Consider the following 7439-nt stretch of genomic DNA (forward strand, 5'->3'; position numbering starts at 1 on the left):
GCAACCTTATCATAGACCCAGTTACCAATAGACAATCCTGACCTGAATGTAACTTCATTTAGATGCAAAAATTACTTGGATTCTATTTATCACTTTTATTAGTTGGCAATTATGGGAGTAAAAAAGATGTGCGCAGCCTATAGGAGATTAGTTAATGAAAATCCTACTTCATTATATTCAATAATCAAGCAAATTTTTTTCACCAAAGAAGATTGTACCATCTTGCATAGCATCCGTAATCCCGTACAAGGTAAATAATACAAAGATTTAATTGGTCTATGAACTCTACGATAATTCTGGCACCTACGACTTCACCAACTTGAGTGCCTATTTATCCTGCTATCAAGCTGGGGGTAATCTGGGATTCTGGGATTTCAGATTGAGGGGGCAAATCTGGTTGAATTCGCTCAAATAAAAAAGGGAAAAAAAAGGGGAAAGATGAACACCCATGCCAAGAATCATAGCATAAATAAAAAATGTGTAAAATTTAGTAATTTGAAGATTTGGTCTCCAAAGTTTTGTTCATGTGCAAGTTCAAACCTTTCCTGTTGTTACACACAATTCTCCAGGATATTCCTCACTTATGCAATTTGTCTATGGTATTTTGTGTAATCAAAAACTATCTTTAAAAATTATCTAACATTGACATAGCACAAAAATTAATCCTAACCCATATATCATTCTCCAGCCAAGGAGGGACTTAATCTCTCACTGGAAACAACCTCCCCCTCCCATGCTTTTAACTTATTGCGGAGGGTGACATCCTATCACGTAGGGAATATTATGCTCCCACCAGGTGATGTCCCATCAAGTCATGATCTCTCTCTCAAAACTTATGTGTAACATCATTACATATGCATATGTATAGACATTTTTTTATTCACTTGAGAAAATAATGTAAACAAAAACAAATACCTCTGATTATCACCCAGCTGAACCAGAGGGATGAAAAGCACTCATAGGGCTAATATCCTCAATAACAAATATCAACATATTTTGTTTCACACTTCAACAAGTCAACCAAATTGTCTGCTTTATCTCACTGGAGCACAGCACCACTGCCATGCACAGCAAAATGCCTTAAACATCTGAATTCACTTGCAGTGACTGCATGCTGAAATTTCATCATTATGAACTTTTGTATTACTCCTTTGTGATTTGCGATAAAAGAATTAAGTTTTAGGTAAATTTTCCGAATAACGCTGCGTTACAAAATACCACAAAAGTGGTATCGATGGATTCCTCTCAACCTCTACTATTCATATATAGTGAAATTAATGAGCGCTGCACCCCTGGACCCCACAATCTGGGTCTCTTTTCTTAACCCTTTCCCGACGGGGCACTCGCTACGCGAAGACCCCTATGCCGGGCGATTGCAATATTGCATTGAAATCGTCACACTGGCATGACGCCCCGGCATTGGGAGTTTGGCTGTGTCACACGGGTGTGACGCACCGTCGTCATAGGGTTAAGGCACTTCGTGCTACCTCGTCCTACTTCGGGGCATATTTCGCTTGCAAAATCTTAACCCAATGACCTACCTAACTTTGCCTAGTTTTGAATTAATCCCTAGCCAAAGGGGGGCTTTGCCCCCCTTGGACCCCCCCTTTTTAGGGCACTTCGTGCAACATGCCTTGGGCAAGATATCCCGAATCCACCATCCTCGCCCTGAAATTCAAACATGGCTGTGTTTACGTATTTACGGATAGTAGCAAGCTGTGGACTGGAAACCCCCAAGGAATTACCAGCATGTGCTGTTATATTCTCTCAACAGATGGCGCAATATTCCCCATTATTTACAGTATAATTATAGTGCCCTCTATTGAGTGGTCGCATCATCATTGGTCCTAGTTTCCTATCCTGAGGAATATATGAGACGAAGACTCAGTTGCTGTCATCATGGCGCAGTGTGAGGGTTATCCGTGTCGGGGCATTTTCATCTACAGGACTAATTACGCATCATAAGTATCACGAATTGCCCTGAATAGGGGAGATCCACAGGGGGGCGTAGCTCCCTCTTCGCAAAGGCTGACTTCAAAACTAGGGAAAGTGAGGTAAGTAGTTGGGTTAAGGTTTTCGTGATACTGAAGTAGCACGAGGTAGCACGAAGTGCCTTAAAAAGGGGGGATCCAGGGGGGGGGGGGGCTAAGCCCCCCCTTGGCTAGGGCAAACTTCAAACCTAAGCAAAGTTAGGTAGGTAATTGGTTAAGATTTTGCATACGAAATATGGCCGGAATTCATATTTTACCCCGCAATTTCCCTGATCTACGGCATTGCCCTCCCCTACTATCGGGACCCAGATTGTGGGCTTCAGGGGTGCAAGCGCTCATTAATTTCACTATATATGAATAGTAGAGGTTGAGAGGAATCCATCAATACCACTTTTGTGGTATTTAGCGACGCGGCGTTATTCAGAAAATTTACCCTGTATGCTATGTATAATATCAAAAAGAATTATTTTCATCTGCAATTTGCAATGAAAATCTCATAAATGAAGAGTTTTCTTTTAATCTGTTAGTCTCTCAATTCTGTATACAGTCTTATACCTGGGGGGTTTAAGAAGGGGGGGTGGAGGGGTTTTTTTTTTTTGAATTTAATTGTGAATTAAGAGGGTGTGGGGTTGGGTGTATAAGATTGTGGTGGGATTATGGGATGGTTGGGAAAATAGGAGGAGAATGTGTAAAGTTTTGGAGTAATAATAGTTTGTATATTTAGGAAGGGTAAAGAAGAATGGTAATGATAAGGGTGGTGTGTGTTGATTTAGTAGGGGGTTGGGTGGTGGTTTGTGATGTAAATTGTATGAGGAAGGTTTAATTAGTAAGGGGGGTTGATGGGGAGAGAGGAGGGTGAGGGGTTGGAGTGGGGTATTAGTAGATTATAATTATGAGGGGGGGGTGAGAAGTTGGGGTGATGTGGGGGTTATATGGGTTGGTTATATTGTGAAAGGTTATAGTGTGTGTATTTTATGGGATAGGTTGATTGGTCGTTGGTGGTTTTGGGTATGAATTTAGTTTTGTATTATTTGAGTTTAAGTAATGGGTTTGTGTATAGGAAAATGAGGTTTGTTTTTGAAGTTGTTAATATGTGAGAGGTTGATGTGGTATGTGTGATATTGAGGGAGGGGGGGTATAGGTTGATGTATGGATGGGGGAGGTTTGGGTGGTAGGTTGTTTTGGGGTGGAGAAGGAGATTATTTTGTGGGGGGAGAAGGGTGGGAAAGGAGATGGAGGAGATATAGAAAGTGGTGTTGGGGGGGGGAAGGTTTTAGGTGTGGGGGGGGGGATGTGGTGGAGGAAAGTTGAGGTGGGGGGGGTGGGGGGGGGAGGGTGGGTTGAGGGATGGTTTGGGGGGGGGGGAGGAGTGGGGGGGGGGGTTTGGGGGGGGGGGGGGGGTGAGTGGATGGTTTAGGGGTGTTTGTGTGGGAAGGGGGGGGGGGGTTGGTTTGTTTGGGGGTATATAGAGGGGGGTTTGGGTTTAGAGAGGTGTTGGGGTTGGGTAGGTTGTGTGTTGGTTTTGTTGTTGTTGGTTAGAATTGGGGGGGGGGATGTTTGGTTTTGTAGTTTTGGGGTAGTTATATGTGTGTTTGGATGATACGTTGGGAGGGTTTGGATTTTTTGTGGGCGTGCAGTAGATAAGTAGAGTCATCGTATGGGCTTTGGTATTTGAGTTTTTTGAGTGTTGAGGAGCATGTGTGTGGGATGGAGTGGTTGGTGAGGTAATATTGGGGAGGATGGATGGTGATTTTTGGGCAAACAAAGAGAGAGAATTATAGAGCGAAGCTAGAGTGATAGAGATACTCATCTAGAGAGCGAGCAGAATATAGCGCGAGAATAGCGAGCGATATAATAGAATAGAGAATAGTGTAGTGAGTGCATAGCAGGGAGACTCGACATAATAGGGTACTGGATGGCGTGAGAGATCGCGCAGCTACTCTCTCGATAGAAGCATCCTCTCTCCTCGAGCAGATCATAGAGTATTAGCATATAGAGAGATACTCAGCGAGCGCGTAGGTATTGACAGGAGAGCCTATGTAGCTACTACTCAACGCCAGTTAGGGCGTGAGGGTGATAGAGACGAGCGAGACAAATAGATATCGATAGACTATCTCGACGCTATCCGCTAGAAACGAGCCTCGTCTCGCGATAGATATCGCTAGCTCGCTAGATATAGAGATAGATTTCTACTCCGATCATCTGTAGTTCTACGCAGCGCGAGAGCATACTGATGCCCCTCTCTCTCTATCTCTCTCTCTACGCGCGATACAGAGATAGATCTGCTTGAGGCGGATCTCTCTTTCTCGCATCGCCCTCTCTTGCGATAGATCTACGCTCATAGCGATCAGCCACTATCCGCGCGCTCATCTACTCAGCTCGCTCGACTAGCCACAGCAGCGCTCGCGCGGGATGTAGAGGATGAGATCGCGATCTACGCGCTATATCGCGCGTCTCTCTCTCTCTCCGCTACATAGCTATCATCTACTCATCGCTCGGGCTATTCTACATCTCTCTCTCTCTCTCTCGCTCGAGCTGATCTGGCGAGGCGTTACGCTCGTCACTCTCACGCTCCACGCGAGTGCGTGATTACGAAGAGCTCGAGATCGCGATCATACGATAGATAGCTCATCTCTCTTACTCGGATCATCGACTTAGATAAAGATACCTAGCGATGCGAGCGATCTGCGAGCTAGAGGGAGGGTGAGCTACTCGAGCGAGCTAGGGCTCTAGACGCGATAACGATGACTAACTCTCTTTCGTTACATCTCTCTTCTATATCGCATATCGATGAGAGTCGAGAGAGAGAAGCGAGCGAGCGCGAGAGCTTTTCGATAGTGATAGAGTGATTTCATATTAGAGAGCGAGAGAGACAAACTCTAAATCACGATTATTTTTAGTAGTTTACTTTTGAATATTATATTAGTTAGATATTTATTTAGTGTGTTTTTTTTATTTATGATTGTGTATTTTTAGGTTGTATATATATATATATATTTTATATATATATATATATATATTATCTTATATATATATAAGCGCGAAGTGTGTGTATGTGTGTGTGTGTATGAAGGAGAAAAACACTCAACCGTGCTGATGATATGGCAGAAAAAAACACTATGCATAAAATAGATTTATTAAAAAAATGAGACGATAGCTTCAAGATCCATTTGGATCCCATCTTCAGGTCTGAGGAGGGAGGAGAAGAGGGTATATAAGAGGGTAAGGGGGGAAATAACACGGTACAAGTATGACACATGAGGACAGGTGAGGGGCGGACAACCGAACGAAACCGCGGCAGGTCAGGTCTGATCACCAGGTCGGGTGGTATGTGTGAGGGGTGTCCGGCGTAAGGTAACAGTCTGAGAAAGTGGGAAGGTAGAAGACTGTCGGCAGAAAAAAAAACACTGTTGAGATTGAAATTAGGCAACCTGTTAATTAGAAGATTCCACCACAGTGCATGACATCAATAGGATGCGGGCGGCTGACCAATCTATGGGATGTCCCGTGTCCCATTGGTGACAGATGAGAGCGTTGTTGGAGTGCCCCCTGGATATAACGTACTTCTTTTGAGACACACGCTTCTTATGAAAAGCGCCGGTCTCCCCGAATTACTGCTTCTCACAGGAGGAGCAAGGAATGGCATAGGTGCCAATCTTAGCAGAAGAGGGAGAATAGGAGTGGACCAAGTTGCGAAGGAGATGTTTCCCCCTTACCCTCTTATATATCCTCTTCTCCTCCTCCTCAGATCTGAAGATGAGATTCAGATGGATGTTGAAACTGCCGTCTCATTTTCAAATAAATCTATTTTGTGTATAGTGTTTTTTTTTCTGCCAGACACACACACACACATATATATATATATGTATATACATATATATATATATAAATATATATATATATATGATATATTTATATATATATATATATATATATATATTATATTTATAAATAGTCGTAGCAGCTGTACAGTTTTGGACGTGCTGAACTGTTGCTCAGAAAAACTCCTTAATTTCTCATACCCGCTGCACGAGGCTTTGGGGGAAATGAACAGCGACTTAGTGAAGTGTACAATATACATGATGATCTGAAAAAAATAGGATAAGACAAAATAGAAAATAAATTAGAAAGCAAAAAAAACTGAAGGAAAGAAGGTGGCATCAAGGAGGAGAGGGGAGGTCAAAACGTGGGTCAGCATGTTCAGCGTGGCCCAGCTGCTTCAACGGTGACCTTGACCCGATTGAATATACTCTAAGGGTTTAACATAAATGTTTAAACAAGGAGAAGTAAAAAGAAACTCTAAAACTGAAAACTTCCTCTTAACCACACTAAAAAAACTCCACTATTTATAGTCCATACCTGTGATAGAAAACAAGCACAAATGTGAAATATTACGCTGAAAAAACTGGAAAGAAATTATAAGTAATATTGATGCTTCTACCAGCATCAGTAATGAACTAAAATAGATAATCAGAAAATATACAGAAAACTGAGCTGGTCGCAAAGACATCAATACTAAAAGTAATTTAGTCTTGAAACTGAACGGAAACTGCTATCAAAGTTGTGTGAAGATATATCAGAAGCCAGTTTTTTGTAAAGAACGTAATTAGAATTGAGGAAATTAAGGACAAAATGCAGAAAATGTATATTGCCCGTAATCAGCATTCTGAAAAAAGAGGAATGAGATTATCCGGTGACCAAAAAAACAGCACCCAAAAAAGTGTGAGGGGCATGCACTAGAAACAACCAAATTTCAGAAAATGTATGAAGAATTAAAGGACTTCACGATTCAATGTTTGAGGGAGATACAAATATTGAAAGATGAAATATGAATTAAAGCCTGCAGTAGCAAAAGAAAAACTAAGAAAAAATGTATAGGCTGTCTGAATTGGAAATAGAAAAGACTGGACAGACACTAAAAATGTAAAAGTAAACCAAAGAAGAAACAAGAAAATCCAAGAGGTGAGCAAAGCCCAAAGTAAATCAGAGAAGAAAAAAAATGTGTTTGATATAGTAAAGCAAAAATCAGATAACAGGCAAGCTCTTCGGACAGTGATATTTGCAGACAATGATCAACCAAAAATAGATAATGAGGCGAGACAGGAAGGTTGTAGGCGACAAAAAGAAGCTAGCACTCCAAAACACCTACAAAAGACAAAGTCAGAAGAAGAAAAATGAAGGATAATCAGAGCAAATAGGCTCTTATATACAATCTAGAGAACAAGAAGACATGATCCTGGAAATAGGAAAACAAATGTATGAAATGATAAATGATATCATAACAAAATGAACTCAATGAATTTATCGAATTTGAGAGTGCTTTAGAGAGGGCAAATATTAGAAGAGGCTTTGAGACAGGCCATTAAGGTCAAAGTAGAAAATATGAAAAAAACAGACATGGAAAATGATCGGAAAGAATAGGAAACTAAAGGAAATGATGAATATAAA

This window comes from Penaeus japonicus, unplaced genomic scaffold (assembly GCF_977035675.1).
Source record: "Penaeus japonicus unplaced genomic scaffold, GWHDUDI00000001_assembly GWHDUDI00000006, whole genome shotgun sequence".
NCBI lineage: Eukaryota > Metazoa > Arthropoda > Malacostraca > Decapoda > Penaeidae > Penaeus > Penaeus japonicus.